Below are 13,559 nucleotides of genomic sequence, written 5' to 3'. Positions count from 1 at the left end.
AGTTTATTACAAAGCCAAACTTAACTGGAGATACAAACATCTCAATATAAGGTTCAAAAGATATACGGGTATCAATACAAACATAAATTTTCTAAATGCTCTTAGTCGGCAGAAGAATATTACAAAAACCAATTCAAAAATCATCAAAGTTGCAAGAATAGACACAAGCTGTAGCTTATGAGTCATTTACAGAAAGGAAAGAAAAACAGATTAGACTGTCCCTACACTAGACTAAGTGACATCCCTACTTAGCAAGAACTTAACCTAAAAAGGTGTCAGCAGTGGTGACTTCCAAAGAAGATCACACACTTCCCTTAGTCTTTGTTCCAAAAGCGATGTCTCGCAGTTCCCTATCTGCCTACCCATCCGCTCTCTTAGGTTCCTCAGATCATCTGCCTTAACTCCACCCAGGGGTGCTGTCCCTAATACAAAATCACATTTACAATAGAAACGCCCTTTGGAGACACCCCTTAGAGACGCCCCTCAGGTGGTATTGGTTCTGGTATGTTCCATGCTGGTACTCCTCTGGGCCCATCGTTAGCGTTGACCTTGCATCCCAGGCTCCTCTCCGGCAAGACGGTACCCCCAGGAAATTCCTGAAGACTCCTCCAGGCCTGTGCCTGGCTCTCTTGAACAAAAGTCTATTCATCACTCTCTTGATTAAAACCTCCTCGCACCTGCAAACAGACACTTGTACTGTGGGCCCCAAATTCCGGCCTCCACCATATCTTTAAGTCGTAAACCATTCGAACAGGCTCCACAGTTTGTGCCTAACACGACTTTTCTCTAACGAGCACATGCAGATCAAAAGAAATGACTTTGTCTATTCAGGCCTATTAGAATTACATGAACGGGCCTGTGCACTCTGTAAAACATTTAATTTCTTAGTTTAAACAGTATTCTAACTTATTACACACAATGATTATATGAAACACTTCTATAAAACATATTTTTCAGTTCTATGATCGATAATACTTTGAATTACAATAACATCAAAATCCACCATCGTGTAAGAGTGTAACAGCATCTTGTACTCTATGTGAACTGCCATGTGGCCTACACATTTCTACGTTTAGCAGCATTACATTTCCCCTACCACCGCCACATAACATGGGATTTCAACATCATTCTAACATCACTACAAACATCTACACTAGCTTTTCACACTTGATATAAGTATTCTATTTTAATTAAACACTCTTATGTATTTTCACTCTATAGATTCGACACTCTTATAAAATGTTTACTAAACTAATACAACGTGCTTGTAAATATGGTGCACTTCTATATTTTCTTGATTTGCGCTCTCTCAGGTGCGGTGCAGCTGTGTGTGTGCCCAGGAGCTGTGTCAGCCCGGGATCGAAAACTCAAACTTCCTGGGCCTGCCTTTCTTTGGTGAATGGAGTAAAGGGATGAAGCCTGGGGAAGGATCGCAATGAATACCTTAGTGCCTACCTCCGCTGACTTGTTTTATTGCGCTGTAAACAACAGGACAGGTCGACATGGACTGAAGTCTGTTCACACACGAGCAGCAGGTGCTTAACCCATTGAGCTGCTCTCACAGTGACCCAGTCCTCAGGCAGAGAACGGAAGTGGTGAGCGGATTGAGGAAGAGGGTAGGGATTAGCAGGTGAAGAGAGAGAGGGAGAGACGGGTGTGTGCAAGGCGGAGCCGCCAGGCTTTGATTCATCAGGGATACACAGTGCATAATTTGTAAAACAATACGTGCCAGGGCCCTGGTCAGAAGGCTACTGCAGCATTGCCCCTGCATGTCCTGCCAAGGACAGCACAACACAACTACTAATCATCACACTCCTACAAGTGTGACATTTCAGACTAGTCCAGATCCTGAAAACTACAAGAATGGCTTTGGTGGCAGGCATGAGTAATTTTCTATGTATTTTGAATTAATAAACAACTGTAGTTGTGCTCCTCTCTAAATCAGGAAAACAGTGCCACCATGTGGCAGACATTCATAAGTCCTGGTGCTGACAGTTAAGTGCCGAGCACTGGAAACCACCAACACAAATTAAGTACTGGAAATAAATGGCATACTCTGACTAGCCAGTGAATGACAGATCTACAGTTTTTAATTCATTCTTCCTGAGGGTGTGCCCGGGAAGCTGTCTTAGCCCGGGCTGCCACACACGAGAGGGGGGGGCTGAAGCCCTTTGAGCTCAATGGGCGTTGTGCGCCTGCACAGTGTCCACTTCGGCTCTGTGGAGTGCATAGAACTGTACCAGTGTGAGCAGGGCCTGCTAACAGACATATTTTGTTACTCTTGTGAAATCGAAGAGAAGGCTTCCTGCTGGCATAGCAGAATACAGCAGCACTTGTTTGCAACCAGACAGAGGAGGAAGGTGGCGATAGTAATGCTGTAGCACAGCAGATGGGAAACAAGGTTTATTAATGTGGGCAGCAGCGAATGTAAGCGTTTCTAAAATACATGTACTGAATGCTTTGTCTGCATGCCTCTATTCTTAAATAGGCCCCTGGCTAAGTATGGGCGTAAAATTTGTTCTGCTCGCGGAATTTGCAAATTTTTGGCAATTTTGCGATCCGCGAATCGCGCGAAATTGCCCAAAAATCTGCAATTTGCGAGTTGGCGGATTTTTTTTTCTTGTTCACACTTCAAAAATGGAATCTCGTGTGCACTACATTGACTTACCATGATTCTGTGTTCGCTGATGAGTTTTCCTCCCTGTTCGCGTGCGCTGCGAGATTTTGGTAGCTGGCCGAGCGACGCCGCAATCGCGAACACGTCATTACGACCCGAAACAGGAAATTGGAACGCGAACACGCCATTGCGACCCGAAACAGGAAATTGCGAACGCGAACACGTCACTGCGACCCGAAACAGGAAATAGGCATCGCGAGTAGGCTGGTTAAGTGGAAACAACATGTTTGCGACCGTTACGACCGCATGCGCAAGTTCTCGTTCCCGAACTGGTAAAAAAATCTCGCGAACTCGCCCCCAAAAAAAATCGCACGCTCGTGGAATTTGGCGGATTTTTTGCGAATCGCGGTTACGAATTTGCGTATCGCAAATTCGCAAATTCCGCCCATGCTTACCCCTGGCCCGATCTGTTTGTGCTGTCCATAGCTCCGCCCCTAGCCCCGCCCCAAGCCCCGCCCCCTAGTGCACATCTCAATTTGGAGAGTACCTGCACTTATTTTTTTCCATTTAAAGCACTGCCGCTGCTGGAGCAGCAAATCTGGATTCGTGGCTTGGGCTCCAGTGACAGCGAGAGAGCTATACAGACGTATGAAGCCGCGCTACCCAAAGCCACCTCGGTGCAAACAGAGCCAGGCCCTGGGGAGCTGTCCTCGGCGCCCTCCCTTGCCTCGCCTTTGTTCCCTCTCGGGTGACATGGCTGACTGGGTAATGAAATCTGTACTCACAGATCGTATCTCTCCTCCTCCCCCACCCGCGCGCTCTCTTTATAATCAGTGATTTGGTTTTAACTGCCAACCGAAGCCATCTGAAATTGAGGATTCCCCTTCCCCCAGCTCTCTCCAAGCACCTGCTTCCTCCTTCCCCTCAATTTGTCCGCGCGCATGAGGCAGTTAGCCGTGCAAAGCAAAACCACACATGCAAGAGCGAGTAGTGCATTCTTCAGCACACGACGGAGCAATTTGTACTCGAGAATCCAGGTGTAAGTAATGAAGAATCAAGCAGAAGAGAATGAACACTGCATACTCACGAATGCAGAAATGAGCAGACCATTCTGATACATGAGCGTGAGAAGTGGTAACCTAACAGGTCAGTAGCGAGCACTGCCTACTTCAGCACCGGAGAGAGAGCACAGCATACTCAAGAATGCAGGAGTGAGCACTACATATTCAAGTACAAGGGAGAGAGCACTGCATACTCAAGAATGCAGGAGTGCACACTACATATTCAAGTACAAGGGAGAGAGCACTGCATACTCAAGAATGCAGGAGTGAGCACTACATATTCAAGTACAAGGGAGAGAGCACTGCATACTCAAGAATGCAGGAGTGCGCACTACATATTCAAGTACAAGGGAGAGAGCACTGCATACTCAAGAATGCAGGAGTGAGCACTACATATTCAAGTACAAGGGAGAGAGCACTGCATACTCAAGCATGCAGGAGTGAGCACTACATATTCAAGTACAAGGGATATAGCGCTGCATACTCAAGAATGCAGGAGTGAGCACTACATATTCAAGTACAAGGGAGAGAGCACTGCATACTCAAGCATGCAGGAGTGAGCACTACATATGCAAGTACAAGGGAGAGAGCACTGCATACTCAAGCATGCAGGAGTGAGCACTACATATTCAAGTACAAGGGAGGGAGCACTGCATACTCAAGAATGCAGGAGTGAGCACAATAGGTTTACATACATTAAAGTAAGCATTTTCATACTCAATTTCAATTTCAAAAACTTTATTCGGAACATGTAAATCATGTCCATAAAAGTACATACAACAATACAGATAAAAGAAAATACACTTGGTCAATCGCAATCAGCTACAAATACGGTAAGATACATATAACAAGCAAATAACACATTTAAAAATTTTCCAATAAATATGATAAAATAAGAATATTGATGAATATATTTAAAAAATCATGCTTTTCCTATAGCTGATGGCCCTGAGTAAAAAGCTAGCCGTATAAAAACAGATGTCAGGGTGATGCAAGTTAAAAAGTAATTTCATTGCCACTTTAACAGTTCTTGCTCCAAATTTAATAAGTAGAGGTTTTAAAAAGAATTTACGACATTCGCTATACAGGTTGCATATAAACAAAAAGTGCTCTGTGCTTTGTTCTGAAATATTGTCGCACCGACATGGACCAGTAGGGCGCTTCTTAATCTCAGGGAATGCAACCAGTAGGTGGACCGTACCCATCCTCATCCTGGTGAGAACAAACCGATGTTGCCCTTTGGTCACCTGGACGAGGTAAGGGTGTAGGCCCACAGATTCATTCAAATGGTTATAACGTATACAAGTAGAAAGTTTAAGATCATCCGTAGCTCGTCTTTCTGCACAATGATTTAAAAAAGTTAATTTCAGACTCTCCTTGGAGAGATCCGAGGCAGAACAGTGATCTAATGTAACGTTAAGCCCAAATACACTAGAGAAAGAATCAATTGTGTACTTAATCCATGGGATTCTAAGAAAATAGTCTAGGCGTAAACAATCCTCAATAATGGCCCTGTTAAATGAGGTTTCGTCTTTCATCCAGACTGAACGCCACAATATCAAAGGTCTCAACAATAATAGATCATTTATATGATGTAGTCCTAGTTCTTTATGGACCAAACTATTAGCAGTAGAAGTCGGGAGACACAACAATTTTTTCAGAAACATATTCTCTTCAACCTGGAGGGATTCGACCCTGGATACCCCCCATACCCCTGCTCCGTAGAGGGCAGCCGAAAGACACCTGGCTTCAAAAATCTTGAGCATTTCTTTAGGCCTTCTACTACCTAACTTACTTGCGAATGCAAATATTCCATTGGCGCTCCTGATCATTTTGTCGCGCACCACCTTGTGCTCGACGTCCCAGCGACCATTTTTGGAAAAATTAACTCCCAGGTAGCAGAAGTTTTCCACAGACTGCACCACTTGGCCGTCAATGAGATACCTATAGGGTTTTTTAATTTTTACCTTGCTAGCTCCGCACTCCATCACAAATGTCTTGCTTTTATTAATGACCAACTTTCTTTTCTCAATAAAGGCCACAAATTTATCAATCAAAAGCTGTAGACCCCGGGGAGTCCTAGAGAGCAGCACAGCGTCATCCGCATAGAGTAACACAGGGATGGTACTTGTGTTTACTCTAGGTGCGTCGGCTGGCGCCCTCTGTAAGACCGAGTCTATTTCGTTAATGAACAGAGTGAAGAGCAAGGGTGCCAATACACACCCTTGTCTGATACCTCTCCTGACCTTGAATTTGTCTGTGCATTCGCCCGAGGGCCCATACCGGACACACGAGCTAAGCCTCTCATATAAACGGGCCAGAAAATATATGATTTCCCTCGGTGCTCCCATTTCTAACAAGGTGGTCCATAATATGGCGTGATCCACTAGGTCAAAAGCACTACTCAGATCAGCGAAACAGAGGTAAAGTGAACCCTTTTTCGCACGGGTATATTTCCCAATCAGTAGCTCCAGATTTAAGCATTGTTCAATGCAACCCCTCCCTTTCCTGAACCCATATTGGCAGTCTGTCATTATTTTATTAGACTCAGCCCATTCTTCCAATCGAACGAGGAGTACACGACTCATAATCTTAACCGATGAATCCAACAACGAGATTGGCCGGTAGTTTTTGGCGTTTCCTCGGTCCCCTTTTTTATGAATTGGAACTATTATGGATTCGGACCAGGTACACGGAATAGTATAGCGAACAGCGGCATTAAAAACTTTGGCTAGTACTGGCCCCCAAGTCTCGGGCGCAAACTTATATACATCAACTGGGACACCGTCGGGTCCCTGTGCCTTACCGCCCTTGCTAGCCCTGATACTACTTAGGACCTCCTGTAAGGTGATATCTAAATTAAGTACTGGCCAAGAGCAACTTTCTGGCAACGTTACCGTGTCAGGATTAAAAATGGCAGAAAAATGCTGTACCCATGACTCCTTACCCACGTTTGAGGTTAACGTGGGAAGTTTATCATCTCTTAGAAAAGGGCTATTTACTGCTGCCCAAAAAAGCGTACAGTTATTCGATACAGCCGCCAGATCAAATCGCTCCCAAGCTTCCTCACGTAATTCGGCTTTCCTTTGCCTAAGAGCTAAATTATAATCAGATCTAAGCTTAACTACAACTGTTTTATCTCTAGGTTTTGTGGATAATGCTTTTTTTAATGTTTTCAATGCCACAGTGCATGCGTTATCAAACCATCCCCTGGCATTGTAGTTAGAATTTCCAGCAGACCTAGTAAACTTACTGCTAATAAAAACATTGATTTTTGTAAAATGGGAGATACAGGCCATCATATTTGAATTCTCATCAGTAATAGAAATAATATCATTTAAACAACAGGAGATAATGCAATTTGAGGTTACTTCAGCCTTATCCCCTGCCCACCTTATTCTGAATCCATTCGGCCTATGTACTTCAATGTTTGAAATAGCACTACTATCTGGAATTATACAAGCTTTACAAAACCTTGTTTCAATAACAAGACAGTTGTGGTCACTAACCATATGATCTACAACCTTGACATCAGAACTAAAATCAGCTAATTCGGAAGACATGCAAATAAAATTAATCACAGTGTTCGCCCCCCGCCCCACAAAGGTTGGCAAACTAACGCCCTTCCCATCCTGTTCAATCTCTAAAATCTCTAAGTCATAAGCGAATAGGAAAGAGTTCAGAGTTTCACCATATGTATTATGTTTGAAGTGCATAACTGGCTCTCCAATACGATTCAAATTACCACACAACCTTTGATTAGAGAGAGGGCAAACAGAAGTATTAAAATCACCAACATATATGTATTCAAAAACCGTATTGGAGGTTTTCATCAGTTGTTTGATTGCGACATCAAGTTCTACAATAACCGTATATCTACTGGCATCAAAAACGTTATTGTACATATTAATCAACAAAATGTTTTTACCTGCCTCATCCGCTAACCATAGTAATTGAGAATTATTGCCCACTATAATATATTCCTTCACCCTGATACGCATTTTCACAGAAATCAGAGTTAGCAAACCTCCTTTGGCCCTCCCTGAAGTAGTTGCCACTGCTGGTAGCTCATAGGCTACAAACCCGTCAAGCCCCTGGAAATTTGAACACCAGGTCTCTTGTAAGCATAAGATATCAAATGTTCTAATTAGTTCTAACCACCCTGGTACATTTAATTTGGAAACCAGTCCTGCTATATTCCAACTGGCAATAAAGCAAGTTGTTGATGATGCCCCCACTAGGCTATTGCGGGATATACCCACAGGCTTAGGCAGTATACCACCAATTGTAATTGGGGGCTGATGTAAATCTACTCCTGCAACCACTGCGACAGACTCATGTCTGACCTCTTGTCAATCGCAGTTGTTAAGACCAGACAGGGCATCAAATCTATTATGCAATAGCAGACTAGGTACTAAGGGGGATGCCCAGCGATTATGCAGATTCAGATTGTTAATCAAATTGTTATCCCATCCCAATGCAGGCGTTTTCGGTAGGGTTACATTTTGCTGTTCCCCGTGGAAAAATTTTAATGTTAGGGGAACCACCGTACCTCTTCTACGCTGAGGTGGAAAAATATGTATTAAAACATTGGGAAGTATATTGGGATGAGCAAATGTTATCGCCACGCAATCCCCTTTAAATCTTTTAGGGCGGTTCCCTATCCAGGGAATACGTTTAACTGTTTTGATATCTTGCGCTAATTGCTGTAAACCACCAGGCGCTAACCTCATATTACCAGAGAGCCAGTGAAGGGCCTTACTACTCAGAGAGCTGGCTGACTCGATGATGCCGTCATCCAACTGGGGTACATTAGCTAACACTAATACAACAGGTGAAGCTTCCTCAATAAATTGGAGAGGGTCTGTACCGTGGGCTTGTGCTTGTGGAATATTAACTGACAACGGGCACCCTTCTACTGTAGTAATATTATGATTAGCTTTGGGGGCCAACGTATGGGCTAGATCAGTCAACACGCCAGAGATCCCTTCTACGGCATGATCAACACCCTCTATAGTGTTTTTTGCAGATATTAAAGTATTAAGACTACCTATTTCCTCCGTCAGCTTAGTTTGCAAACCTCCAAGCCTTTTAACTTCCGCCTGAAGCTTATCTATTTTTGAGATCAGAGGTTTTACAATTTCGATAAGTTTACCCTCTACAACCTCAAGCAGTTTAGCAAACAATTCATCCTCTCCTTTATTTCTTACAGTCCCGTCCCCTACTGCCTTTGGGGGAACTCTCGCGGAACCTGGAGATAATGTTCTTTTCCTTTTCGCTCTTGGTCTTTGACCTCCCTGTTTCCGTTGGTTCTTCACACAGGCACGCACAGGTCGAGGTGTGTGCTCAATTAGAGGTGAATCATCCTCTACAGGACCAGTAACAGTGTCTGGGTCAGAATCAATAATGCTATCAAAGTCTACATTCAAAATAACAGGGGATACTAACGTGATCAGTGGCTGACTGTCAGACTCAATCATGGGTGAATCATTAGTTGATACCCTTGTATCCACCATCACAAAAGGACTATCCTCAGCTGACATAGGCAAGGTAGGACTTAATCTGCGCAAATCAGGTGACTGGCTTAGCCCTAATGATTCTCTCCTTTGTTCGTTAATTTTCTTTACAGTTTGCACAACATAATTATCCATGGTATTAGCGGGAACAACAGCAGGTTTCTTTTTGGTTGCCATATATGTAACACGGTATACAACTGGGGGACTGTGTCTTACTTGTGAATATGTCTCTGTAGAAACAGGGGTTCAGGCCCTGCCCCTGCCTCTTCCTGCCGATGAGGGCCGTAGAGGGCCCGCCCTTTGCCCGGGCTTAGCCCCGGGCGTCCCGCTCGCGTCCCGCGACGCGGGTGTCTGCCCGCCTTTTGACTGTGCTCGCGCTCTCCGTGCGCGTCTCTCTACGCGCCGCCGCGAGGCCTGCCGGGTGTTGTAGTTCCCGGAGCGGCGGCGCGGAGTGCTATGCCCAGATGACTCCTGGCGGTGGCGGCTTACTCCCTGTGTGGCGGTATCGGCGGTTACAGCGTCTGCCAGGTAAGGTGCGGTCTCCCCCGCTTGCCGGTGTCTGCCCGCCTTTTGACTGTGCTCGCGCTCTCCGTGCGCGTCTCTCTACGCGCCGCCGCGAGGCCTGCCGGGTGTTGTAGTTCCCGGAGCGGCGGCGCGGAGTGCTATGCCCAGATGACTCCTGGCGGTGGCGGCTTACTCCCTGTGTGGCGGTATCGGCGGTTACAGCGTCTGCCAGGTAAGGTGCGGTCTACTCAAGAATGCAGAATAGATAATTTAATATTCAAGCACAAGCGAATGACCACTGTATACTCAAGAATGCAAGAGGCAGTATTTAATATTCAAGTACAAGTGAATGACCACTGCGTACTCAAGAATGCAGGTGTGAGCACAGTAGGATTATGTACATTAAAGTAAGCATTTCATACTCAAGAATGCAAAATAGATCATTTAATATTCAAGCACAAGCGAATGACCACTCCATAGTAAAAAATGCAGGACTGAGCACAGTAGGTTTACATACATTAAAGTAAGCATTTTATACACAAGAATGCAAAAGAGATAATTTAATATTCAAGCACAAGTGAATGACCACTGCATACTCAAGAATGGAGAAGTGAGCAGAGCATGCTCATACATAAAAGCGAGCACTGCTACCCCAACAATTCAACAGCGAGCATTGCATACTTAGGCACATAAGAGTGAGCACTACATATTCAAGAGTACAGTAGTGAGCACTGAATATTCAACCACAAGGGAGAGAGCATTATATACTCAAGAATGAAAGCATGAGCGATCTATAAATAATTACTTCTACATGTAAATATGCAAAACCCCATCTTGCTAGTCCTTAAGGCTCTACACTGGCTCCAAATAGCAAGATCCTCTTTTGAACTACTGTGCATCTCACCCATATCTATCAATGGCAAATAACTATAATTAAATCCAACAAAAATCACAAAATACTCTCAAGCAAGAACTTATGTTCCAGAATGACACTGCTTTTAATAATTCCGAAGACAGGAAGAAATCCATTCGTGGCACTAAAATTCTCCATTCGAGCTGCAAAACTATGAAACTCCCTACCTGAAAATATCAGGAAATCACTTAGGGATACAAGAGTGAGCCCTGGTCATTCAAGAACAAGGGAGTGAGCACTGCATACTCGAGGATACAGGAATGAGCACTGTATAGCTCAGCATATGAGAGTGAACAACAATAGGTAACAATAGGTGCAACAGTAAGTGAGGAATATTAAAAAATGCAGGAGTGAGCACTGTATACGTGTGGACATACTCAAGAATGTAAAAGTGATCCCTGAATATTGAAGCAGAAGGGAGGGAGCACTGTATACTCAAGAATGCAGGAGAGAGCACTGTATACTTAAGTACAAGGGAGGGAGCACTGTGTACTCAAGGGGGCAGGATCAAGCAGTGCATGCCCAAACAAAAGAGTATGGATTGCAAATCCAATGATGCAGGACCAAGCAGTACATACTTAAGCACATGAACGTGAGCACTTCATATTCAAGGATGCAGGTGTGAGCACTGAATATCTTAGCACAATGGACTGAGCACTCCAGGTTCAGCCAAGCAGGAGCAAACAGTGAATGCTCAAACATGAGAGTGAGCACTGCAAGCCCAACAATGTAAGAGTGAGAACTGCACACATAAGCACATGAGAGTGAGCATTTCACACTCAAGAATGCAAGAGTGACCATTGAAAATTCAAGAGCAAGGGAGTGAGTACTGCATACTCTAGAATTCAGGTTATCTTGGTATACTTAAGCATATGAGAGTGAACACTGCCTGCTCATGAATACATTAGTAAGCTCTGAATAATCAAGACACAACGGAATGAGCACTACATACTCAAGAATAAAGGAGCAAGATTTGAATATTTAGGCACGATGAATGAGCTCTGCATGCTCATGAATGCAGGCATGAGCAGGGTAAACTCAAGCACACGAGTTTGAGCTTGGTGAACTCAATGCAAGAATCAACACAGCATACTTAGGCACACGAGAGAGCACTTCAGACTGAAGCATACAGGAGGGAGTAATGTATGCTCAAGCACATGAGACGAAGCACACACTCAACAATGAAGAAGTGCATACTTAAGCACATGAGAGTGAGCACTGCAAACTCAAAAATACAGGAGTGAGCACTGAATTAGGAATAGCAGTGACTACTCAATATTCAAGCACAAGGAAGGGGGCACAGCATAGTCAAGAATGTATGAGTGTGCACTGCATAACCAGATTAGAGCGGGTATTCCATACTCAAGAATGTCTGAGTGAGCACGGCAAGTACAGACACAGGAAAGCATGTACTGCATACTCAAGAATGCAGGAATGGCCACTGAATACTCAAACATGAGTGAGCATTGCATCCCAGCCTTGAGAAGTAATTTTCCAACCAGTGCTCCAACTGACGCCCCTGCCACCAACATATTTCTGGTTAAAGTTAGAGGTGTAAAGTTACTGTCGTGTATTTCTATAGGTTCTGAATCGATCCCCCAATTCCTGACCCTATTCTGGTTAAACTACCTAGCTAGTTAACTAACAGTCAGCCCATGAGGCAAGAAATTCCCCATGATGCAGATACCGTTATCTGACGCAGTCACACTACGGCACAGGAACGTGTTATCTGATTAGGCCATAACGCTTGAGATCTAATTAGACAAGCGATATTCCTCCAGCCCCTGATAAGGCATACGACGTTCTCATAACAAATCAAACCTATGACAACCTGGATAATCCGTGCGGCCATTGTTTTGATTTCACAGAGAACTTTAGTAAAGAATGTGCTAACGAGCAAGTCGTATGACATCTTTATTGACGTACCTATGTCCATCCTTACGTCAATCCCGGCACCTTTAAGGTATAAATATTGCCGATCTTGCCCTATGCAAAACACACGCGTGGTGACAAGACGGAGCAGCCATACTTGCCGAAGCCGAGAGCAGAAGCAGACCCCGCAGGCAGCAGCCCCGCCTTCCTGACGCGCTGAGAGACGCGCTGCTATCTCAAGCCGAGAGACCCAGCACCGGCGCTTCCGGGTAGCCCTCGCAGGCAGCCTGGAATATCGAGAGCAGAGAAAGAGATACCATTCCTCATTCATCCTAAATTCCAGGTACAGAACTGAATAACCCCTTCTAGAGAATTCTTTAGTTATTCACTTGGCAAAAACAAACTTAACTTAAACTGTAACTTTCTATTCCCGCCCACGCATTAGACTTAGGTCAGGTACACGGGGTAGGCGTATTTAGAAACACCAGTTGAGTACGTTTAGTCAAATGTATATGTGTATGTAAATATATTTTAATCATTTTAAACATCATATGGCTCAGAAACCATATCAATGTTTTTACAGTATTATTTTATACTATTGCTTCTAATGTATGCACTTTACTTAACTATAAGTATTGCAATAATATCGATCCATTTCTCTTGTACGAGAAAAGAGACTGATCAATAAATAACATCTTTTATTGAACACGCCCGTCTCTTCCTTTTCTCTATATTCTGATGAGACTAAGAATGCACGTACTGACTGAGTAAAATAATTGACTTGTGCTCACACGACTCTTGAGATTGACTCTTGATTAGGGGAGAGCAAAGTTGTTCTATGGTTGTCAGAAACTAAATCCCTTCTTGTCTAATCAGGGGAGTTAATCCTTCCTTGAACATTCGAGAAAGTTTCTAGCGAACTCTGAGCTTAGCTGGCAAACCCAAAAATTAAGTCTAGTATCGACAGTAGTAGACCTAGTTAACGTCTGGCCTAGGCCTTTACTGCTGTAGGTACTATTCCAATGCGCAGAGCCTATTGGGAAAATAGGAACTACACTACATGGCGCCCAACGCGT

The 13,559-nt window shown here is 44.1% G+C and overlaps 1 protein-coding gene across 1 annotated transcript in view; it reads left to right on the top strand.

Moving 5' to 3' along the window:
• The window catches only part of DOC2A (double C2 domain alpha), a 1,310,014-nt gene that overhangs the window by 381,809 nt on the left and 914,646 nt on the right, over positions 1–13,559 (top strand). The gene's annotated exons all lie outside the window — the stretch shown is intronic.

Source organism: Lissotriton helveticus, chromosome 7 (assembly GCF_964261635.1).
Source record: "Lissotriton helveticus chromosome 7, aLisHel1.1, whole genome shotgun sequence".
NCBI lineage: Eukaryota > Metazoa > Chordata > Amphibia > Caudata > Salamandridae > Lissotriton > Lissotriton helveticus.
This window is presented reverse-complemented; position numbering and strand designations above follow the sequence as displayed.